The 26,865-nt window shown below is 35.4% G+C and overlaps 1 pseudogene across 1 annotated transcript; it reads left to right on the forward strand.

Annotated features, from left to right (window-relative positions):
- Positions 1-24,195: 24,195 nt before the first annotated feature.
- On the forward strand, positions 24,196-24,787 carry LOC309799176 (NEDD8-conjugating enzyme UBE2F-like; annotated as a pseudogene). The gene has a single exon. The product of its transcript is annotated as an NEDD8-conjugating enzyme UBE2F-like (transcript).
- The last annotated feature ends 2,078 nt before the right edge of the window (positions 24,788-26,865 follow it).

Below are 26,865 nucleotides of genomic sequence, written 5' to 3' on the forward strand. Positions count from 1 at the left end.
GTATAGACACTCCTGCTCGAAACAAAGGGAAATAGGAGGTTCACAGCAGTCACTGGTCCATGTCAATCCTAAAACCCACCGGGCACATATTATATCAGTTTCTTGAATATGGATAATTACTATTCTGCGTGTTGTTCTCTGGGATCTTGGCCTGACTGCCTGAGATCTTATTTCATTCTTTCTTTTCCATAAAAACAAACAAACAAACAGAAATTTAAAAAACCTGAGATTGAAACTGAGTTACCTTCTCATCCTGCTTCATGTCCATAAAATGATGGAGATTCAAGGACCTTTATCCATTTTATACTGTGTCTGTCCCTTTTAGTACAAGCTGGCAGTACTTCCACCAACATATTTCTCTTAAAGTGTTGTGGGTTATTCTATGAATCTTACTGTGATTCTCTCTACTAGACAAATCCACAACCTTATGAGGCTGTTGTGAGACAATGTATCTAAGATTCTTAGAAGCTCTGTTGCTTAGTAGAATGAATCTGTGAATCATTTCTTTATGATCTTTTGGGGGCCCTTTTTCTGAAAGGCTCTATAAGTCCCAGACTTATATCTTTTGGAGGGCTTAAAAAGGATCCTAGATTCCCATGCTGGATTTGATTAGCCTGAGGCCCTTTCTTAATCTGAAAATCATTTGTCAAGATTATCTAAAAATGAGAAACAATTTTATTTTTTAATCTAGTACATTTTGGCTTTTTCATATTTAACAGTTTCTCTTTAGCTCATTTCTATCTTCCTACATTTTGCCAGGAGCAACAAGAAAAATACAGGCATTACTTTCAATATTTTGCCTTTAAGTGTGCTTAGCTGTATCATCACAATCATTAAGTACATTTCCTGTTATCTACTTTCCTGCAGGTGATGGAGTTGGCAGTCTTTCTGTCACACAGAACTCCTTTCCTTCAATTTTTAATATCATTTTTCTTACTTTCCTGTAAGTCTTCACCAAGAGCCTCCTTGAAGCCCTTCAGGGCCTTAGAGTTTACTAACAGTCTCCTCAAGCCCTTCAAGCTTCTGCCTGCTGCTCAGTCCCAAAGGTAATACTACTACATTTGATGATTTTGGGGGCAGCACCCTAGATGCAGGTGCTAAAATCTATTACAGCTCATATTCTTGCATAATAAACCACTCCAACATTTTATTACCACACACATTCTATGAATCAGAAATTTGGGAAGAGGCTAGATGAATGGTTCTTGTTTGAGTCTCTCATGAAGCCGTGGTCAGATAGTAGCTAAAATGGAGGAGTTGGAAGCTGGTCGGGCATTTCTCTCTCTTCACACAGTCACACAGATTCTCCGTGTTTTCTCCATGTGGGGTAGTTCAGGCTTACTTTCCATGTGGCAGCCTCAGGACTTCAGCATGAATGTTTCAGTAAGCAAGGTGAGCAATGCATAGTCTTTTCTTACTTAGCCTTGGGGATCATGCAGCATGATATCCATCACATTCTATTGGTTATAAGTAAGTCATAAATCCATAGATTTAAGGGGAAGGAAATTGGATTCCACACTTGAAGGATGTGTCAAGTTTCTAGAACAGAGTTTGGCAGTTTCTGCAAAAGGGCAAAGAGTAAATATTTTAGGCTTTGCTGGTCACATACAATCTCTGTCACATATTCTTCTTTATTTTATAACTGTTAAAAATGTGGAAAAAAATCCTTGCTTGTGAGCAGTAAAAAACAAAAGAACAAGGTGGTATAAATCTAGGCTGATTTGCTTCATACTCTGTAGCTTGGCAAGTTCCGTTCTAGAAGAACATGTGAGATGAAGGATATTGTTGCTGCAGTATCTTTAGAAAATACTGTATGCCACAACAATAAATATGAAAGAGACTCTCAGACAAGATGACCACTGAGGATGGATATCAGATTGTATAAAGTAGAGTAGAAAATTAGACTCAGTGTAAAGAATAATAGACCATGCATACTTAATAATATTTTAATATTTTATTCTACACATTCATTGTCAGTTCTTATGTCCATATTTATAAAATAGCTTCTAAGTTCTGGAGGCTGTATGAGGCATTGGTAATACACAGGTAAGACTAAGATATGGACCCTATATTTGAGGAGTTTGCATTCTGTTAGAGGGACACACACATAGACACATGATAGAAAAGCATGATCAGTGTTGTAGGAAACATTTATGCAAAGTGCTCTCAGAGACTAGTGCATAGAAGGAAATGTAGTTTTGTCTTGAGGGATGACTTCAAAGAAGAGGGAGTATTTGAAGGACGAATTTAAGTTATTAAGCATATAAAGGGAAAAAAGAAAGAAGAAATGCAAAATAAAATAGACATGAAAATGCATGCTAGGTATTTCCCTGGCAGTCCAGTGGTTAAGACTCTGCACTTCCACTTCAGGGTGCACCGGTTCAATCCCTGGTCAGGGAAATACAATCCCTCGTGCCACATGATGAGGCCAAAAACAAACAAACAAACAAAAAATAACCCAACAAAGTGGAAAATGCATGCTATATTCAATGAACTGTTATTAGGTTAGGATTGCAACGTTTTGAATAAATGGTGTGACGATAGTAAAAAAAATAGATAAAACCAGTTTAGGAAGGATCTTCAATAGCATGCTTAAAAAGTTTGAGGCTTTTGATCAGGACTTTCAGACCCTTTACCTTGAATTCTTAGGATTCATCAGAGGTGTTCTAGAATGTAGTGAATAAGAAGATTCATAGGGTGAAACTCTAGACCCTCCTCCCTCTACCACTCCTATGCCTGCTTTGGCTCAAGAAACTCTCTTTTTATCTATGGACTTCATTGCAGAGAAAACAATAAAGAGTCATTGTTAACATGATAAAATAAACTGATAATCACTGCTATATGCAAAGAGGAGCCATCAAGTGTTTTTTTTGGTTTTTGTTTTTGTTTGTTTGTTTGTTTTTTTGTGGTACGTGGTCCTCTCACTACTGTGGCCTCTCCCGTTGTGGAGCACAAGCTCCGGATGCACAGGCTCAGTGGCCATGGCTCACGGGCCCAGCCGCTCCACGGCATGTGGGATCCTCCCGGACCGGGGCACGAACCCCTGTCCCCTGCATTGGCAGGCGGACTCTCAACCACTGCCCCACCAGGGAAGCCCCATCAAGTGTTTTAAAGAAGGGGAATGATGTGCTGAATTATGTTTTTTTTTTTTACTTTTTTTTCAAATTGGAGTATAGTTGCTTTACAATATTGTGTTAGTTTCTGTTGTACAATGAAGTAAATCAGCTATATGTATACATATATCCCCTCCCTCTTGGACCTCCCTCCCACCACCCATCATACCACCCATCTAGGTCATCACAGAACACCAAGCTGAGCTCCCTGTGCTATACAGCAGGTTCCAACTAGCTATCTATTTTACACATGGTAGTGTATATATGAATTATGTGTTTTAAAGTGCTATTCTGATAATCTTGTGGAGAATGTGCAGCTTGGAGGAAGTAGATATGAAAAGCAGGGACACCAGTTAGGAGGCTGGTGAGTTGAAAAAGCCTCAGTTAAAGGCAGTGGTAGTGCAGTTTTAAATAAAGGGATTTAGGAAGCATTTTTAAGGTAATGCAGAAAAAACCTGGATGTGAATTAAAAAGGGAAAATGTAGCCAAATAATGATTCATAAGATAATTGCAAAATTTTCTCTGATGCAAATAACATAAGAAAAGCAGGTTTGGAATTTAAGGAAGATAATGAGATTCATTATGAACATATTAGGTTTGAGATATTATCAGAACAATAACACTTAGTAAGCAGTTGAAAATACAAACTGGAGCATGAAATAAAAGTTAGAAAATCTTCAACAGAATCCAGCTAAAGACTGGAGAGCAGATGACATGCCCATAGGACAAGTGTAACAAAAAAGAAAAATGAAACAAGACTGACACCTAGGGAGTCAATCATTTAAGAGGTAGTGAAAGAGAGTAAAAAGAATAATTGAGAAACAGAGAAAAGGATCAGGAAAGATCAATCAAAGAATCCAAACTAAAACAGAACATGAGAAAGAAGTAATCAACAGAATCAAATTCATCAGAGATGAAGTAATGTAAAATAACTCAAAAGAAGCCACTAGTTATTGGGATGAGAAAGTCATTAGGGAGTTTTGCAAAAAGTTTCAGTAGAATGGTGGGGAAAGAAGTCATATTTGGTATATAATTTCAGGGCTGTATTATCTTGGCTAATCCTGTATTTCATATTACTTGTTGGGTCAATTTATATTGACTTAACAAGTACAGAAATTACCTCTGTTAGAAGTTCTCAAAGAAAAAAATAAAATCAATAGCACAGAAAAATTACTAAATTGTAAATTGTAAAATTAAAGTTTGTATTTAAAATAAATCCCTGAAATATTTCAAGTTTAATTTTTTCATAAAAATAGTTCCATACGGAAATATTGAGAGAGGATACTATATATCTGAAAAATGTACATGGAACAGTAAACACAGACATTCTGATAAAACTACTAGATTATAATAAAAGGAAAATATCCTTTAGGCCTCTAGGAAAAGTCAATTCTAAGTGAAGGAAATTAAATTATTATTAGACATTTCAGTAATAATAATTTTATGCCAGAAGACAATGAAATAACACATTTAATACTCTAGGAAAGAAATGTGAACCTGTGACTTTATATCCAAATAACTGACTTTCAAATAAAAAGACTGTGCACTGTTATAAATATACAGGTACATAGTATTTTCACAATCACTTCCTCAGGAAGTATTATTTCCATACACATTTCCTGTGGAATCTATTAAATAATTAGATTATCTTACTAAATGATAGAATAACATCAGCATGAGTACTGGTGATAAACATAAAAAGATACATTTTCCTTCAGAACCAAGATTAGACAACGATTATAAAAAAGGACACAAGTGGTTATAATAGCTATTATCAAGGAGTAAAGTATGGCATACCTATCTCTCTGATGATGTAGAAAGAGTATATTCATAAAAAAAATAAGAAGAAAAGTGAGAGGATCATATGAAAGGTAGAATAAACTTGTTTCAAAGTTATTAATTGAGACTAATATTTATTATTATATATTAGATACTGTGGGAAAGGGAGGGGAGGTCTAACAGCTAATTTCCTTCTTGCTCACAGGAGGGTACCAATACACAATGAAAGGAAGAAAAGGTCATCAACTTTATATATAGTTATTAATGAAAAGCAAATATTGAAATAAAAATAAAAACCCTCTTATATATAAAAATAAATGTTGAGTAAATAAATAAACCACATAATGAAATGATTATATAAACTATATAAAATAGTTAACACAGAACAAACATATCAATCATATCAACAAGTGCAAATGAGCTTAACTAACCTATTGAGTAAGAATATTTTCATATTGCCTGGCAAGCAGCATATTAGATAGTAAGTTGGCAAGGGGATTCTTTTTTTTTTTTTTTAGGCCTCGCAGTGCAATGTGCAGGGACCTTAGTCCCGCCCCCTGCATTGGGAATGTGGAGTCTTAGCCACTGGACCACCAGGGACGTCTCCAAGGATTAGTCAAATAAAATATGGCATGTCCACCAATGAGACAGGGCAATAGATGGTGTGGATGTCACATAATTAGATGCAAATTATTTTTAGTTCATCTGAAGTAACCACCATTCTGAATCTTATATTACTCTCTCCTTTATTTTATAGTGTAATTTTATTGCACCTATATGTGTACTACAGAGTATATTTTTGAATTTTAATTCTTTTGATTTATTAAAAATCATGTGTTATGTCTTCCGTAGGACTTATTTTTCACTTCTATTAATGCTAACATCTATGTGGTTCTACTTTATTTGCTTTGACTGCTTCATAATAGTTGTAGCTGTGTGTGTGTGTGTGTGTGTGTGTGTGTGTTTGTAAACTTATTCGTCCTCTTTTCCATTGTTACCCACTTAAGTTTATTCTAGGTTTCTGCTATTGTAAATAGTTTTATTGTGGATGGATAATCCTGTACCTGAATGAGGTAAGGAAATATTTTCATCCTTTTTCACATAGTTAATTACATTTTTTAACTTATTTTGTCACTCATTTGACCTGCCATCTCTGGCTTATTCCAAGTTTAATACTTTCATAGGTCAGTGTGTAGGCCCTCTATTCTGTCCCCTTGGTCTATTTCTGTCAATATATCAAAAGCTTAATTACTATGGTTTCATAAGTGCACTTCTCTGCTCTAGGATACATCCTCCTATCTCTTCTTAGTTTCCTACTGTCTTTCAACAGATCCTCAGCCTTTCCTTGTCTTTCAGGATCTTGACACTTTTGAAGTACTGACAAGTTATTTTTCAAATTCTCTCAGTTTGGGTGTGTCTGATATTTTGTCATAATTGGACTGTGGTTATGTTTCTTCGGCAAAAATACCATAGGAATCGTATTTCATTGTATTGTATTGTACCATAGGAATGATATTGTGTTTTTCTGAGTACATCATATCATGGAGTTCATGATGATGATGTTTTTTACTGGTGATGTTGTCTACTGGTGATGTTGTCATTGATTACTTGGTGAAGGTGTCTTCTGTGGGCTTCCTCTACTTCAGCATTACCATCTATCACTTTTTAGTTAATAAATATTTGGGGAGAGATACTTTGATATGATGCAAATCCCATTTCTCCTCAAGTTTGCATTAACTTTAACATCCATCAGTAGATCTGGTCTGCAGAAATGATTACTGTGATATTTGCTTAATGCTGATTTTCTATTTTCCTCTTTCTTTCCACATTTATTAACTGAATTAACTGACAGAAATAAGCCATCTCTTATTTCCAAATTGAGTATTTATTTATATCAGTACAGACTTGTGGATATTTATTTTACTTTATGGGTTAAATTTCAATATTATCATTATTTATTTTGATGTTTGGACTGTTCCAGTTTGGACCATTAGAAGTGCCCCCAGGTTGGCTCCTGTGCTCTTTTGACAAGCCCTTATGTTTCTTTGAGCATTTTCTTATTTTCTGGAACCAGGCTCATTATTTTTTCTGCATAGTCCTGGAATTAACCACTTCTCCAAGAAGCCCCAGTTCCATTTATTGGTGAATATTTAGAAACCAAGATAGAGATGCTAGGTATGCATTTGGAGGCCATTTTGAATTTAAGAATCGCATGATATGTTAAAAAGCAAGACTCAAACTCACCAAAGAAAAAATGCTTTCACTCCGAGGGAAATATGGGAGATGATAATGAGGGAGATTCAGATTTTATACACACATGAAGACCTGTTCTCATTGAGTATAATTGTCCACATTATTTTAAATATTAATTCCCTTTTCTCTTCATTAGTATATACAGATGATTTCGTCTAAGTTAAGTTTATATGGTACAACCTCACTGTAGTATGAAATTCCAGATTAAGGAAAGATTTTCTCATCTTGGGGGAATCAGGGAAAATTATTCTTGTTCATTGACTCTTATTGGCAATTGAGAAAAAAACAATGTTACAAGCAAAAATTAAATATATAAACAAAATAGACAAGGAAAGGTGGATTTTGTTTATAATTTCACATATCCTTGGGAAGTACAGGCCTCAGGGACCAGTGGAGTTAGGAGCCCATTTGAACATGTTCAGGACTCCGGCTCTGTCTAACGTTACAGCTTCTTTCTGTGTTGTTGGATACAGGTTTCAAATTACTTTTTTAGGAACTTCGTTTCTGGCAGCTGCCATGCCTCCTGTAGCATAGCTTAGTCATCAAATAGGAGCTGAATCTCTTTATGCAGCCCAATCAACAAAAGCATGAAGATGGACTATATGGCATGGCTTGGACTATATGCCTATCCCTGAACAAATCAACAGGGATCAGGAGATGTAAATCCACAATTAGGACCCCTCACTAGAATCATATATGTTAGAAGTGTGGGAAAAAATGTTCCCCCCAAAAAGGAATTCGGTCTCAGAGAATGAGTACTCAGAATAAAAACCAAGGTCTCTAGTCTTAGACAATAATTAAAAAAATAGCAACAAATCCATTACATGGGTGTGTGTGTGTGTGTTTATGTGTGTGTATTAGGGAATATTCTGTGCAAATGAAATTGGACCTGGAAGTCAAGGAAGAACAGGAAAGCATGATGTAATCAGAGGAGCCTGGAGGGCAGAATGTATGTGGTTTACAGGATGTACAAGATATAAGGAGATGAGGTGTGTGTAGCAAGAATATGAAGTATGTCACAGGAGATAAGTTCATAAAGAGTTGGGTTAACAATTTATTTATTTTATATTTTTAATTGAAGTATAGTTGTTGTACAATATTATTAAATTATAGGTGTACAATATAGTGATTCAAAATTTTTAAAGGTTATATTCCATTTATAAGTTATTATAAAATATTGGCTATAGTGGAGCAGCTGGGCCCATGAGCCATGGCCGCTGAGCCTGCGTGTCCGGAGCCTGTGCTCCACAACGGGAGAGGCCACAACAGTGAGAGGTCCGCGTACCGCAAAAAAAAAAAAAAAAAAAAAAAAAAATATATATATATATATATATATACATATATTATATATGTATTATATATATATACACATATATTATATATATAATATATATGTATATATTATATAATATATATAAGCTATATATCAGTGTTGTACAATATATCCTTGTATCTTAGTTTATATCTAATAGTTTTTACCTCTTATTCCCTTACCCCTTTATTGCCCCTCCCCATTCCCTTCCCCCACTGGTAACCACTAGTTTGTTCTCTATATCTATGAGTCTGCTTCATGAAATGCTCAGAAGTTTGAACTTTATCCTGGAGTTGGTAAGATCTATTTATGTATTTATTTTTGTCTTAACTAGAGCAGTGACATTATCAGATTGCATTTTGCATTTTGCAAAGCAATCACCTTGGCACTGGTTATTGGATGGGTCAGGGCAGAATCTCCTGTTTGGGTGAGGAAGGAGAGAGCTCCACCTAGGGGCAATAAAAAGGGGAATAAAAGGAAAAACAACAAATTCTTCAAGCTTATTTTATTTGAAGGAAATGGTAAGTCAAGTAGGACTCCTGGTTTTGATTTGGCCAAATGAGCAAATGGTTATATTATTCACAAATAGTGTGATCATCTCATCCTCATTTGCCTAAGACTGCCCAAGTCTACATGCATTGTACCTTCATAGGAATTAATTTGTGACCCCTTCACTCTCAAGTGTGTCTTGTCTTGGTCATAAGATTATTTATAGAGAATAAGATTACAGAAGTAGAAATGGGTTTGAGGGTGAAAATAATAAACTCTTTTAGAATACATGTTTGTGCTACATCCAACTGCAAATGCCCATACCAATCTGATTAAATGTGCCAGTGTACTATTAATTTACCTATGTTGATTAGATCAGTTGTTTTGCATCCTGAATGAGATTTGGTTCCTAAGTGGAACTGTTTGCTTCACTTTGTTCCTTCTCTACCGACTACCTCTTTAGCTCTAACCAACTATCTTGCAAATGTACAGTCTTAGGCACAGGAAAGCTTGAGTTAGAATATATGTATCGATTAGCACCAACTTACTACAATTGTTGGGAAAAACCTCACAAACTACAGTCCTAATGGTTATGGTCAATAGCTGCTTTTGCATGTGAAGTAAAGCATATGTGCAGTGAACATATTTTCTAAACCAGAACCTTAGATATTTGATCTGATAAAATTGTTTTGTGATGCTTCTCAATATAAAATGCAGAAAATGAAGTAGACTATAGATAGTAAAATATTATATTTTCTGGAATTTTAATGATTTACATGGACAAAGGAACGAAATATTTGAAAAAATACATTTTCCTTGAAGTATAGGAATTATAGTCATCATAAGATTTCAGGATAATTTAGGAAATATTCTTTTATTTCTTATCTTAATTAACACCTTTAATGTAAATTATACTGATTTTCTTAGTTTCATTTACCTTTTCACATTTCATCCTGAACATCTTCCACAGAATATAAAATGTAACACAGTAATTTAAAAATTATATATCCTTTCCCCTGAATTTAATTAAAAACATTTGCTTTGTTAGATTTCCTCCTATATTATGTATATACATTCCTTAGGTGAAAAATAACAAATTAAAACAGAATATCTTGAAAAGAAATTCATTTATTCTTCAAATACTTCACTCAGCTTCAGGATATATTAAGTTTCAACAGCTATTTACTTCATAGTTTTATAAATGCTTCTGCTATTTTCCAACACAGCATTTATTGCAAAAAAATTTGTTATAATTTTACAAATCACTTAAGAATATAAAAAATGCAAGTATATAAATATTCTTCCTAATTTTTCCATGTGCAAAAAAAACCCCCACAAAACCTGATCATTCCAATGAAAAACTAATAGACATCCTGAAAAATAATGTTAAATATTCACCTGAACCCCCAAATCACTGTGAATTAGTGAACAGATATGGGATAAATTGAGCTTTAGTGATATACTATAAAAATAGTAGCTTAAGTATTTTTGGCTTTATAAAGAATGATAGAAAGTTTCCCCATGTGACTGATGGTAAATATTTTATATGAGAATGTAAGTTTAGGCTTCAAGAACTCATGGAGATGGGGAGATGTTAGTCAAATTGTACTAATTTCCAGTTATAAAATGAATAATTTAATGTTAACCAACCTTACTGTGGTAATCTTTTTGCAATATACATGTATATCAAATCAGCAATATTGTATATCTTAAACTTACACTTACTTATGTCAATTATATCTCACTCAATAAAACTGAAGGAAAAGAGGCAACTGAACACTCAAATTATAAATAATGCACATTTACTCATTTGAATAAAAAATAATTCATGGAATGAGAATGTTGTGATTTATTTTTAAAAAGGAATAGGATTTTTAAGCTGAATCTACTGTGGTTCTGATAACAAAGCTGATGTGTAGGTGGTAGGTTGTTGTATAGAATTAAAAAGGCATTTCATAAAAGGAAGAATCAGATAGGAAAGAGAAAGAGCAGGCAGAAGAAAGAAGAGTCAGTTGACTCAGGAAAGGGAGGCAGAGAAAACCTCATGAGAAAAGACATGACAGTAAGGAAGGAGACATGACAGGAGGAAGCCAAAGAAATAATAGGACAGATTTGGGTCTGAAAAGAGTGGAAAAAACATTGAAAGTGTTGCTGAAGTGTGATTCCACATAATAACTAACAGAAAAACCTGCTTCTGAACTCAAGAGAAATACTGGTCACATTTTTAATGTGGGCATTATTCTAGTTAAGATGGTGAGATAAGATACCTGTAGCCAAAATTGTGTGCTGTAGGAGACATATGATTGAAAACTACACTTTCCTTAGAAACTAAGAGATTTCCTATTATATGAAAAAGGCACATATATAGAACATGCAGGGCTATTCTTCCCTCCCTTGTCCATAGCAAACAGGTAATACCTTGTGATCCTTTTCTCTTTGGAGCCTGGATGTGGTCTCATGACACTTCTCATTACAGTGCTTCAGAGGACCACTGCCAACCAAAGCTGGCACATGACTGACAACCTCTTTTCCTGATCTATGTTGAATCTGTAAACTTGTACTAGTCAAAACAACATAATATAATCATATTATATGGTTAGAAAGGCATCAAACAACATTGGGTTTGTCACCTGCCCACAATTGTTGAATCTTTGCATTAGAACCTTCCCAAGTTGTGACCTACAGTGCAGCTAAAAACAGAACCACTGGGAGAGGTTTTATAAAGGAGGGAAGATTCTTAGGTCTAACATTTGGGCCGTTTGATGCTCTTTTCTATGTTCTTAATCTTCTTCCTAAGATGAGTATTATGGATTGAATTGTCCCCCCCAAATTAAGATATCAAAGCCCTTACTTCCATTACCTTAGAATGTGACTGTATTTGGAGATAGAGCCTTTAAAGAGGTAAGTTAAAATGGGTTCATTAGTGTTGGTCCTAATCCAATATGATTGCTGTCCTTATAAGAAGAGGATTAAACACAAGACAACACAAACTGAAGGGTGACCATGTGAGAACACAGAAAGAGGGAAGAAATCTTAGCTCTCACAAGAAATCAAGCCTACTGATACTTTGATGTTAGAACTCTAGCCTCCAGAATTATACTTTTTTATGGCAGCCTTAGTAAACTAACAAAATGAGAAAAATTTCTCAGTTCAACATATCAGTTTAAAATGCAAAGATTTTAACTGACAGATCACTCCATTTTTATAAATTCTGTCTTCCCCCCCCCACGACTACTTTTTAGAGGTAAAATTGCCATGAAATCAAGCCAAGAATTTATCAAAAGCTCTGTTTTTAACTGAATGTTATGTGTAGCAGATGATTTTATTAGAGGAGTCTCCTATCAACACTACATTTTGTGTCTTTAACTATTGTATATTGTGAATTAGCAAAGCATTATCTCTTTCCTTCATTTCCTTGCATAGTATATTTTTACAAAAGTATAATGCATAGCATATTTATACAAAAATATAATTTTTCCCGTTCATTTTATCCAAATGTATTTCATTGTATTTAATTATCTTGCTCATATTTTTCACTGAATATACTTTCTCTTTATACAACAAGCAGTATACTAGAACTACTTTTTACCTTTCTTTTGAATTATATATTTCTTTTTGTTGCTTTTGGCTAGTTTTGAAACCTGATAAAACACTTAAGACGTTATTTTCACATTTTGTATAATTTCATGTTTAACATTCATAGTCTGTGCATTGATATATAGACATTTGATGATATAATTGTTGTTTCTGATTTTCTAATTATACTTTTAAGTGAGTAATAGGAAACTTGTTCATCTTTAGTTTTTGTTATTTTTTTACAGTCCCTTCCTCCTGTTCCTACATCATTAGTGGAGTTCTATATAGTACACTTTTCATGCATATATCTGAATATATTTTCCCTTTAAAATCAGGTCTACAAATACTCAGATCAAAAAGACATATTCTTTCCAATAATTTTCTCAATAACTATAGTATGTGGGTATCCTCATCCTTATTTTACAGATGTGAAAATGTGATGAAGATAATGGGTTTATGTCCAGGAATAGAATTGCTCTTAAAAACTAGGAGTAATATCACTTAAGAATCCTAAAGAAAAAGAATTGGTCATCAAGGCACGTCTGACTCAACTGGTCATATCTGTGAATATGCAAAGATTTTTTTAAATTAATAAGCTCATTATTTTTCTTGACATCCACAAACAACACCAGCATCTTCTGGCTTCTTTTCAAGCAGGAAAGATAACCCATTACCCAATGAGACACAGATATGTGTGCATATTTATACATTCAGACACACATGAATGACAATTTTAAATTTTATATCTTACCAAAACAATTGCAAATCACTCTCAAAGTAACATGCTTAGGTTTTTGAACCATCTACCATGCTTGTTTACCTGCTGAATATTCAATTAGCCTTCAAAACTCAGATCAAGGCTTAACTTTTTATAAAGCATCTTCTGACTCTCTCTGATTTGCAAGGACTACTTCTTTCTATGTAAAACTTTGCATTGTTGAACATTTGATATGCTATTGTCTGTATTTATTTGCATTACTGCATTTTATTAGACCATAAAATCTCCTTGAGTATAAGAACTTATTCATCTTTATATGTTCAGTATTTTGCACTGTTTGGCAAATAAGTACTCGAAAATGTGTGTTGGATTAAAGAATAAATATATATGAAGTGAAGTCTCCAGATATAAGCCAAATGAATATGGTTTTTGCAGGGTTCAGACAACCTAAAAAATTGTATGCTTGCATTTTTGCATAGAAAATTGAAGTGTGTTAATGTCTCTTAACTGATAAGAGATGGAGCTGGGCTATTAGAAATAAGACTAATGAGTATAATGCACATGGACCATATCTCATTTTTGCGCCCCAGCGCCTACTACAATAGCAGTAAGGGTAAGTGATTAATGGATAAAAAGATGATTATGTGTTCATTTTTTACTAAGAAAATAAGAATATTTGCCTTTTGAATGAGGTAATATGGAGTCAATATATTTTTGAAATTGCTAAAAGTGTTAAATAGCAAATATAGAATATGTAGTGCACTGAATTTTTAAAAAAATCAAATCTCTGATTATGTAATAAACTGGTTTGCTTACCTCTCACTCTTGGTACAATTAGTATATAAGGTGAAAGAAAAAGAATACAGCTATTCAGGTAGAACTGTGTTTTCCTAAAATAGATAGAATTCTTTGCCAGGGTTCTGAGGGACAGTAGTGTTACGACTAAGTGTATGTAAGGGCAATTTAACTGAAATATCTTCCATATTTCTGATCACTGGTGGTAGTCTGGTGGGCTCATGAGCATCGACGTCCTTGCTCAGTGCTCATGAGTGTTCTTTTTGCTTTGCCACACAATACCAGAGGATGACTGTTCCAGATGGAGGATAAATATTCTTTAGTCAAAGATATAGAAAATGAAGCTAAAATGGAAGGAGAGAACTTTATAATATAATTTCAGCATATTTGCATTTCATCATCATTTATGTACTTCACTTTCTATATATTTCTAACTAGCAGTCTCTATTTCTGCCGTCAGGAATCTATGCATTGCAAACTCAGACCTGTGTAAAATGATGAAATTCTGCTTCCTGAATTTTAAATGCAAAATCTGGCACACTCATTTACATGAGAGGATATTTGTGGTTATGGCCAACAGCCACATTTCAGTACATTCAAAAACATATTTAATTATGAACAAAAAAGTATAATATTTAAACAAATCAAATGGCATAGTTTTTGTACACAATTCAGTTGCATTTTTGGTTATTTCCTCCTATTATTATCTGACATTTATATTATGCTTTGGTGAACTTTGTTTCCTCACTGTCTCCCACTTGCCATCATTCTTCAATCTTCGCCTGTGGATCTCTAACAATCTGGAGCACCCTCACCTTTCTTTTCTTCACTGTTCAAATTCTCCATACTTTATAAGACTAAACACTTGTTTTCTTCTTACCAAAGGTCTTTCAGAAATATTTCAGTCCCACTTAAATTTCCTTTTTGCCCCTACTGACAATCACCTCCTTACTCCTTCTTAATTGTTTTAAATAAATATATCTTTTTTTTTTTTTTCTTTTTGCGGTATGCGGGCCTCTCACTGTTGTGGCCTCCCCCGTTGCGGAGCACAGGCTCCGGATGCGCAGGCCCAGCGGCCATGGCTCACGGGCCCAGCCGCTCCGCGGCATATGGGATCCTCCCAGACCGGGGCACGAACCCGTATCCCCTGCATCGGCAGGCGGACTCTCAGCCACTGCACCACCAGGGAGGCCCCTAAATAAATATATCTTATTTCTCTATAATAATAATGAGACTTTTAATGACAAGGACTATGTCCTATAAATTTTTAGTGTTTTCCATTTCACTAAACTTAGTGGTAAGAAGAAGATTCAACAAATATTATCTGAACTGAAAAAAACAGGTCTTGAAAAATGCATTTTATAGTAGAAAAACAGTTATCAAATCTTTATGACAAATGCTTTAAGACTGAGGAAGAATAAATTTGACATGGTAGTATAATAGAGGCTACTAAATTGGGAGCTGACATTGTGATCATAGAAATTGTATACCCTGATGAGGAGGTTAATATAGAACACACTCAATTTTGGTTATCTGTTGCTGAATAACAAACCTCAAATCTTAAACCAACAACAGCCATTTATTGTCTTTCATGGTTTTATGATTTGTCTAAACATGTTTGGGTGAATCTTCTGTTGCATGTGGACTTGACTGGGGCTGCAATCTCCTGGAAGCTACATGGAAACATCCAAGGTAGCTGACTTGCATGTCTGACAGTTTAGTAATGGCTGTTGTCTGGGAACTCAGGTGAGGCTGTTGAGCAAAGAGCCCTAGTTCTCACTACGTGGCCTCCCCCTATAGTTTTAGGGACAGCAGTGTCTCCTTCCCTGTTAGTAGAGAGGACCTCTCTATATAGCTTGGGTTTTTCACAGAATTACAGTTAGATTCTAAAATGGAGTGTGGCAGGTGTGTGAAAGTAGAAACCACAAATCTCTTCAGGTACAGCTTTAGAAGTTACATAGCATCACTGCCTCCAGATTCTGTTGGTTAAAGCAAGTAATAAGGCCAGACAAGAAGAAATAAGGAAAAACATGCCATTTCTTGACAGGAGGAGTGGCAAAGAATTTGCTGTCACCTTTAATGAAAAATCATCTCTTTGATTTTCAACTAAAATCCTGGACATTCATCAAATGACTACCTAATTAGCTGATACTTTGAAGTTAGACTTTTCAACTTTTAAAAGTCAATGTAAATGACTGCACTGGATTTTCTATCTTACAATGTTAAGTTGCACTTAGATGATTAAAGTATTATTTTTAGTAAGGAATATTTCATAATATTAATGTGCTTTATCAGATTTGTATAAAGCAAGTATAATTACCTCTCTTCCTATACTTGTACTATCATATATATAACTTTTAATTTTTGTTCATTTTTTCACCTATCCATTAAAGAAGACAAAATCCAGAGGTTTCTTACAGACTGTGCATCCCAAATGGTGGTCCCAGACAACAAATCAATCAGCAGCATATATCATTAAAAGCTAGAATGGTTTCAGGTCAATGCCTATTTTTGTTTCCAGTTTGACAGACCTAGCCGACATTATTCTCTGAGATTCCCACAAAGTCTTCTAAGGTGATATGATGTGAATAACTCTGTGAGTCCCTGAAATGTTAGGATATAATCTTAGTATAGAAACCACAGAAAACTGAAAGCACCATCAGACGTTTTCAGTACTGAATTGAGAATCTAGCATAATTTATCGAGTTAACAGTACAAATAAAATAGTTACTTGTGGTTTCTTATAAAAAGACTACCATCGTGGCTAGACTTAGAAAAACAGTATCATTTTCATCAGCAACTACAAACCAAGTACTATAAAGATTGTCTTAAATTTTCTTTCACACTAACCCTATGACTTAAAATGTACATTTTAGAGAAAAATAAATAAATAGTTAAATTATAATACTTATATAATTATAGGATATATATCTAGCTTAGGGAAACAGAAGACACATTATTAAACTACTTAATAATTTGTACTACATTTTTATCATTCAGTTTTTTTTAATTCTTCATTTTGAAATAAATTCAGACTTACAAAAAAGTTACAAAAATAGTCATAGGATTCTTATATGCCTGACATTCAGTCTCCCAAAATGTTAAAGTCTTACATAACCACAGTGTGATTATCTAAACCAGGAGATTAATACTGATATAATATTGATAAATAATCTACAGGCTTTATTTAACTAACATTAATTGTCACAGTATCCAATTCAAGATTACAAACTGAATTTAGTTATCATGTCCATTTAGCTTCCTTTAATCCCAGACAGTTTCTTGAATTGAAGTCATTTCTATCTGTGTTGAGAGAATGAAAAAATTCCATAAAAATAGGAAACCATAAACAAGATCAAAAGACAACCCTGAGAACGGGAGAAAATATTTGCAAATGAAGCAACTGACAAAGGATTAATCTCCAAAATTTACAAGCAGCTCATGCAGCTCAATAACAGAAAAACAAACAACCCAATCCAAAAATGGGCAGAAGACCTAAATACACGTTTCCCCAAAGAAGATATACAGATTGCCAACAAACACATGAAAGAATGCTCAACATCATTAATCATTAGAGAAATGCAAATCAAAACTACAATGAGGTATCATCTCACACCGGTCAGAATGGCCATCATCAAAAAATCTAGAAACGATAAATGCTGGAAAAGGTGTGGAGAAAAGGGAACGTTCTTGCACTGTTGGTGGCATTTTAAATTGATACAGCCACTATGGAGAACAGTATGGAGGTTCCTTAAAAAACTAAAAATAGAACTACCATATGACACAGCAATCCCACTACTGGGTATATACCCTGAGAGAACTATAATTCAAAGAGTCATGTACCAAAATATTCATTCAGCTCTATTTACAATAGCCAGAACATGGAAGCAACCTAAGTGTCCATCAACAGATGAATGGATAAAGAAGATGTGGCACATATATACAATGGGATATTACTCAACCATAAAAAGAAATGAAATTGAGTTATTTGTAGTGAGGTGGATGGACCTAGAGTCTGTCATACAGAGTGCAGTAAGTCAGAAAGAGAAAAACAAATACCGTATGCTAACACATATGTATGGAATCTAAGAAAAAAAAAGTCATGAAGTACCTAGGGTTAAGACAGGAATAAAGACACAGATGTACTAGAGCATGGACTTGAGGATATGGGGAGGGGGAAGGGTAAGCTGTGACAAAGTGAGAGAGTGACATGGACATATATACACTACCAAACGTAAAATAGATAGCTAGTGGGAAGCAGCTGCATAGCACAGGGAGATCAGCTAGGTGGTTTGTGACCACCTAGAGGGGTGGGATAGGGAAGATGGGAGGGAGGGAGACGCAAGAGGGAAGAGATATGGGAACATATGTATATGTATAACTGATTCACTTTGTTATAAAGCTGAAACTAACACACCATTGTAAAGCAATTATACTCCAATAAAGATGTTAAAAAAAATCCACACCCCCCAAAAAATACATGCAATATTATCATTTTTCGAGTATCAGTATTAATTCTCCTTTATGTATTAGGATCTGGAAAAAATTGTGAAACTGTGCTCAATTGCTTTTTAGTTCCCAAAATAGCTTCTTACGAAGTGAGAGAGTGGCATAGATTTATATATACTACCAAAAGTAAAATAGCTAGTGGGAAGCAGCTGCATAGCACAAGGAGATTAGCTCAGTGCTTTGTGACCACCTAGAGGGGTGGGATAGGGAGGGTGGGAGGGAGATGCAACAGGGAGCGGATATGGGGATATATGTATACATATAGCTGATTCACTTTGTTATAAAGCAGAAACTAACACACCATTGTAAAGCAATTATACTCCAATAAAGATGTGAAAAAATAAAATAAAATAAAATTTAAACCAGTAAAAAAAAAAAGCTTCTTACAGATAGATGATATCCAAGGTAACTCAACCATTTCAAGGACATGAATTTGGCCACTAGATGACAATAGAGTCCTTTTCTTTCAGTCTTGCCCAGGTTTCCAGTGTAAGGATTACCACCAGTGGCATCTTAACCAAAGACTTTATAATATTCTAATACTATCTGGAGATGATACATTATGCTAGAAGATTCAACATTGTACAGATCACATTGTCTTATAATTAACTGTTTTACTGTCTGTCTCCCCTGCTACACTGTGAAGTACTTAATGAACCTGGTTATCTTTTATTTATTCTTACATTCATGATATCCAATACTACAGCCAATAATTTATAGTTTACTGTCAGTACATGCTTAATATATACATTGCATATATATTTATATATATAAAATATACTATATATATATATATATATATATATCCATTATACCTTTAAAACAACTTTCACACAAAATAAGGATTAATAAATTGCCAAATGTTTTATGTATGCTCTATACCATTTAATGCTTTGTTTTTCAACAGAATTGAGACTTATCTCTAAATTTGTTATTTGCAGGCTGGTCTGGAATTCTTCATTGGTCAGTTGCACCAGAAAACAGTACTTAGTAATTGTCTAGTCTTAATGTTGAAGGGTCTTCTATCTGACTCATGCAATCCTCTTGATCATCTTTTAACCAATGGTGACAATATAATCTAGGTTTAGACTAATTAAATGTAAATAGAAGTACACTGTGAGCTTCATATACAGCTTTTGCTTTTCTTATATAGATGTCCTCTTGTTCTCTTCTTTCATCTTTCCATTGAAATGAGTGCAATAAGACTCCTTTATAATGAGGTGCTACATTAGTCATCTTGTGATCATAGGAGACACAAGTGAAAGCCAAGGACAACAGTCAAGATTGTTGTTCCACTTTTATTGGGCTCCTGAAGAAATGACAACAATTGCCTACATCTGGAGTGTTTGTATATGTGATAAATAAGCCCTATATGTTTGTGCCACTCTATCTGGGCTTTCTGTCACTTAAAAGCTTGGTTCATTTCAAATGGATAAAAAGTCTGTAAGTAATTTGGAAGTAAAAGCTATTATTCTTTGTTAAATTTTTAAATTCCATGAACAGGTAACATGTTTATCTTTAGTTTATATTAACTTTATAGTGACTAGTAGAGAGCCTCATACATATTAGGGAGCTGAAAAATATTTGCTTAGTAAATTTATGAATGAATAATTTCTGAAATTTCTAGATGAAGCTTATTTTAAATTGAAGTATTTTTTTGAGATGGCCATACTTACTCATAAATAAATAAATAAATAAATAAATAAATAGATAAATAAATAAAATGTTTAGGAATCAATAAAAATATAAAACAAAAGGACAACCTATTGAATGGGAGAAAATATTTATAAATGATATGACGTGTAAGGGGTGAATATCCAACATACATAAGCAGCTCATACAACTCAACATCAAAAGACAAACAACCCGATAAAAAAAATGGGCAGATACCTGAATAGTCACTTTTCCAAAAAGGACATGCAGATGGCCAACAGGCACATGAAAAGATGCTCAATATTAGCTAACCATCAGGTAATTACAAAGCAAAACCACAATGAGATATCACCTCAAAACATGAAAAAAAAAAAAACAAAACACAAAAAACAAATGTTGGCAAGGATGTGGAGAAACGGGACCCCTTGTACACTGTTGGCCAGAATATAAATTTGTTCAGCCACTGTGGAAAACAGTATGGAGGTTTCTCAGAAAACTAAAAACAGAACTAACATATATGACCCATCAATTCCACTCCTGGGTATATATCTGAAAAAAAGGAAAAACACTAATTTGAAAAGATACATGCACCCCAATGTTCACAGCAGCAACTATTTACAATTGCCAATATATGGAAGCAAGCTAAGTGTCTATCAACACTTTATATGAATGGATAAATAAGATGTGGTATATATATATATATACACAATGGAATACTACTGAGCCATAAAGGAGAATGAAATTTTGCCATTTGCAGCAACATGAATGGATTTGGAGGGTATTAAGCTAAGTGAAATAAGTCATGTATCAATGTCTTTTGGAATTAGAGTTTTCTATGTATATATGACCAGGAATGGGATTGCAGGATCATGTGGTAACTCTATTTTTAGTTTTTTAAGGAACCTCCATACTGTTCTCCACTGTGGATGCACTAAATTATATTTCCACCAAGAGAGTAGGAGGGTTCCTTTTTCTCCACACCCTCTCCAGCATTTATTATCTGTAGACTTTTTTTTTTTCTCTTTTTCTTTTGCAGTACACGGGCCTCTCACTGCTGTGGCCTCTCCCTTTGCAGAGCACAGGATCCGGATGCGCAGGCCTGGAGGCTATGGCTCACGGGCCTAGCCGCTCCGCGGCATGTGGGATCCTCCCGGACCCGGGCACGAACCCGTGTCCCCTGCATCGGCAGGTGGACTCTCAACCACTGGGCCACCAGGGAAGCCCCCTGTAGACTTTTTACTGATGGCCATTCTGACTGGTGTGAGGTGATACCTTATTGCAGTTTTGATTTGCATTTCTCTAATAATTAGCAAACTTGAGCATCTTTTCATGTGCTTATTTGCCATCTACATGTCTTCTTTGGTGAAATTTCTTTTCAGAACTTTTAACCAGTTCTCAATTGGGTTGTTGTCTTATTCTTGAGTTTTAAGAGATCTTTATATGTTTTGGATACTCGTACTTTATCAGCTATGTGTTTGCAAATATTTTCTCCCACTCTGTGTCTTGTCTTTTTGTTCTCCTAAAAATAATTTACTTTTCAAGAAAATAAATTTGAAGAACAATAATATAACAATTTTAAGCTGTAGTCATAATTTGTAGAGATTCTCCACAGTAATAAAACATTATGTAACTATAAGTATTTACATGACTAAGCAAATATAATAAATAATATAATATTAAATAATCCTCAACTATTTCTGGGCAAATTACCTCCCAATATCTGAAATAATTTCTGAAAAAATGTGTGCTTATGGTAGTGCTGGGTATTGGTATTATTGATTAATGGAGGTAAAAGAAATAAGAGGCTTCCAGGGTTTTTAGAATATAATGTTGCCATAACTGACAAATGGTTTATAACTATGAGCTCTTCCTTGTTTCTAAGTATATACACCACAAGCAGAGGCTTGGAATTTTTTTAGTGTTACAGAGGAGAGTGGGTTTCATGAACTATTTATTGATAAACAACCTATTTATTATTGAAAAATAAGGAATTCAATAATGTAAAAAGAGTTAATTCAATGTAATTTATGCTCAGTGGCCCAATTATAGGTTGATTTTGATCAAGTAACTGAGAATACAGCTGTATTAAGCAGGATTCCCAGTTTCAAGCAAGCTACCTCTGGCCCATTTAAGCAAAACAAACAATTTTTTTAACATATTCATAGCACAATGTGACAAAGATGTATAGTTATGGAACAGATTTGTACTTTCTATTCTGTCGGATAGAGTTGTTGCTGAGGAACTGCTGTAAATTATGGACTATATCTCCCTTCACCTGTGAATCCATGTGGGTCTGGTGGCTGGATCTCATCTAGGATTGTGAGGATAAGTGATGTGTGTCACTTCATAGAATTGCTTTAAAATGGAGTAACTTCTTCATTCCCATTTGTTCTTGCTTTAACTGCAGATGCTGACAAAGCCTTAGGGGGAGATAGAACATAAAGATGAAAACAGCGCAAGCCATCCACTAACTAAAGTGCTGTCGAAGTTCAGTGAGTTGATGAGAAATAAACTTCTATATTGTAAACCACTGAAGTTTTGAGTAGTTTATTCAAGCAGCTACAGTTACCTTAAGTGATATATGCATACAGTTGCTGGAATTCTAGATGATCAGGCTTGGAAAACTGGCAATGATAATGGAAAACTAAAAGTGAAAACCACAGCCAAATCTCACCACTGAATCAGTTGGCTGAAGACACTTCTGTTTCCACAGCTGAACACCAGAAATTGTAACTTTGCCACTGGCACTGGACACTGGGTTCAGGTGCTGGCTCTGTGGTCCCTGGCACACCAGGATACTTGAAGTTGCTGCAGTCTCTGCAGCTACTATTAGAATTTATTTTCTATCACATTTGATTTATTGTATAAATAACTTCTGACTCAAAGTCCCAGGTGAAATTGGTTGAGCTTATGTCACATACAGGTGTCTAGTGTACAATGTTGGGTGTTGGAAAAATGAGTATCTGCCCTTTTGGGCCTTTATAGTGGGAGGTGATCACCTAAATTCCTATGCTGAAGAGTCATCTGATTATTAGGTTATTCAGATATACACTAAACTAGCAATTAAGACATTAATTCTGAGAAATGTACTAGTTACCCATTACTGCACAACAGATTAATCCCAAATATGAAGGACTAAAACAATAAAATTTAGTATCTCACAGTTTCTATGAGTTAGGAATTCATGACAACTTAGCTGAGCGTTTGTGTCTCACAGCCTCTTACGAGAGACCTGATAGGGGCTGCAGGAATCTGCTGGCTTGATAGGAGCTAGAGGATCTGTTCATAAGATGGCTCACTCACAGGGTTGTTGGTAGGGAGTATAGGTGGACCTCTTCATAAGATCACCAGTTGACCTCATGACATAGAAGCTGGCTTCCCCCGAACGACATAATCCAAGACAGAGCAAGAGAGGCAAATGCCACAATTTCCATTATAACTTAGCCTTATAAGTCATACACCATCACTTCTGTCATATTTTATAGGTCACAGAGACAAACTATGAAGCAATATCAGAGAGGACTACACAATGATGTGCATGTTGGGAGATAAGGATCATGGGGAGCTATTTTTTGGACAGTGGCCACCACAGGAAGAGTGGAATTTTGTCACTATATACTTCAGCTTTCACTACAGAATTTTAGTTGTGGAATCAGTAAGGTACAAATAAGAAGAGGTTATTTTATTGATCTGGGTACTACCAACTATTTCTCTGAGCTTAACTCTTTAATTGCTATATCTACCGACTTCTGGGGTTCCAGTCAATTTTGCAGGGAGGGGAAGAGCTCATCTCAGCTCTTAAAAATGACTGCCAAGACGGAAGAGAGAAGCCGAGTCCGGCCTCATTTCCGGTCCCGCCGCCTGCCAAGCCACTTCCGGTCCAGCGTCCAGAGCTGGGTGTGTCTCTGAGCGTTGCGTGTCGCCCTGGCTGGCCGGGTGTGGTGTTGGGCGCCACCCCGACTCTCCCGTCTTGTGGTGCCCAGGGCAAGGTGGCAGTAATGCTGACGCTGGCAAGCCAACTGAAGCAGGATGATGGTCAGTCTCAAAGTGTCCCTCCCGGGAGTCAGCCACAGCCTCTGACTCCATTCAGTGGGTTTCGGCGAGAGACAGTCTACTTGTTAAAGAGATTGCAGAACTTGAAGCTAATTTACCTTGTACATGTAAAGTGCATTTTCCTCAACCAAACAGGTTTCATTGCTTTCAGCTAACTGTAACCCCAGGATATATATATATTTTTTGATAGATGAGGGTTACTACGAGGGTGGAAAATTTCAGTTTGATACTGAAGTTCCTGATATGTACAACGTGGTGCCTCCCACAGTGAAATGCTTGACCAGGATCTGGAACCCCAACATCACAGAGACAGGCAAAGTATATCTGAGTTTACTGAGAGAACGTTCGATTGACAGCACCGGCTGCGCTCCCACGAGGACACTGAAGGATGTTGTTCGGGGATTCAACGCTTTGTTAAGTGATCTTTTGAATTTTGATGATCCACTGCATATTGAAGCTGCAGAACATCATTTGCCAGACAAGGAGGACTTCCAGAATAAAGTTGAAGAGTACATGAAACATTATGCCAGAGGATAGGACCAGAAGACTGCAGCACCGTGGACTATGCGTTACAAGTTTGTCTCCAACTTAAACAAAAAGGGAGCCTCTTCCTCAGTCCTCGCGCTCCCCTCGGTCCCATTGGGTCCTCAAGTCCTGTGACCATGTTGTCCTGAGGAAGAACCTCTTCATGGCTGCCCATTGTAGATGGAGAGTTCTACATAAATACAGCAAGAGAATGTGTTTGGGGTTCTCAAGAGTTGTCCCTTACCTTAACATGCTTACTTTTTTGAAACTGTACTGTATAGGCTGGTGGTGAGATTCTCGAGAAGTTGTAATGAACTCAGAATTGAGGCTAGAGCTTGCTTCTTTCCCTTCTCCCAAAGTCAGTTCCCTGCACAGGTCATGCTAATGATGTGCTCAGTATAGCTCACAGATTGGCGATCAGACACCCACTACAAACTGACTGGATGCAAATTCTCTTAGTTCCTTCCACAAATGTTAGCCTTGCCTAGACGTCGTGAAGCTTCCTAAAATGCATAACCATTCACTGTAGATCACTTACTGAAATGTGTATTTTATTTAATGTAAGTATATTTTGGAACAGATTTGTAATTTGTACGATTTAGTGCTTTAATTATTTTTTTTCTATTCTCAATTTAGTTTGTATTTTCATTGTATAGAGCAGACAGAAGGATGTTGAGTCAAGCAACTATTGAAGAGAAATACAAAGAAAATATGAAAGAAAAAAAAGTGACTGCCAAAAGCATTGCTGATAATTTCTATACCTTCATATTTCCAAGGCAGTATCAAGCAAATGGGCTGGTAAGAACTGGTAAGAATGAAGAGGTAAGATGAGAAGTTGATGCTATTCAATTGTCTGGATGACAGTTAAAGCACATCATTTAGATGCCAATGCCTGAGGGAGAAAATAATTACAGAAATACGCTGAGTATCCAAAAATAATGATGGACATTTAGGACCAGGATGGAACGCATGTATATTGGGAAAATACCAGCAGAGGAAAGAATGCATGGTTGGAGCAGATAACAAGGAAAAGTGCAGAAGGATATAAGGCATAAAGTGGAATGGGGGAACAGATCATTTAGGGTTTTATAGGCAATTATAAAGACAAGAGATTTTACTTTGAAATAAGAATATTTTGGAGGGATTTAAGTAAATGAAAAACATTTAAAAATAGTTTAAGGAATAAGTGAATGCAGAGAAATAGAATAAGAAGATAATGCAATGATAGAAGCAAGAAATGATGGTTGTTTGAACTCTAATAATATCTTGGAGTTGGTGAGGATGGATCAGATACTGGATATATTTTGATGGTGCATATGATGTGAGGTATGAGAGAAACAGATAAGCCACAGATGATATCAGGAGGTTTGCCTTGAGCTCCTAAAGTAAGGGAAAGTTTTTTTAAGAAAAAACTTATTTTATTAATGGTGAGGAGGATCAAGAGGTTGGTTTTGAACCTGTTACTTTTTTTTTAAGGCAAGTTAAACATCCGGGGAAATTTTGATTAGGCAGTTTGATATACCAAACCTGGACATTCTGAGGTGTAGAGGAAGAGGATGGAGAATCAGAAAGGAGACTGGGAAAGAGACAAGGTGGTGTCTCAGAAGCCAGTTGTAGAAAGTGAGTCAAGAGAATGGAACCATTAAATTGTACTAAAGGGTTGAATATGGTGAAAACTGAGTTTAGTCACATTGTGGCCACTAACGACCTTGACAAGCTTTGTTGTAGATGAATAGAGACTGCAGTCCTACTGGAGTGAGATCAAAGAGAATGGGAAGAAATGAATAAAAAGTAGCAAGGAGATATACTGCAAAGGAGAGTAAACAAAGGAATGATGTCTGTAGAGGGATGGGTGGGGATGGGGGGAAGAGAGGGAGAGGGAGAGAGAGAGAAAGATTTATTTTTCCCAAGAGGGAGAACCCAAAGCCAAGTAGAAGTGTCTGGTACCTAATCAGTTTGTGGAACTGAGACTCTTTATTTATACTTATTTAATCCTTCCTTGGCTTTCATAGAGGGATAGTTTACATATAAATGAATTTTCATTCCAAGCAGCTGAGACAAAATAGAAGTAAGAAGAAGATTGATTTTGT

The sequence above is a fragment of the Mesoplodon mirus genome, assembly GCF_964341445.2.
Source record: "Mesoplodon mirus genome assembly, chromosome: 3".
In the NCBI taxonomy this organism is placed as follows: Eukaryota; Metazoa; Chordata; class Mammalia; order Artiodactyla; family Ziphiidae; genus Mesoplodon; species Mesoplodon mirus.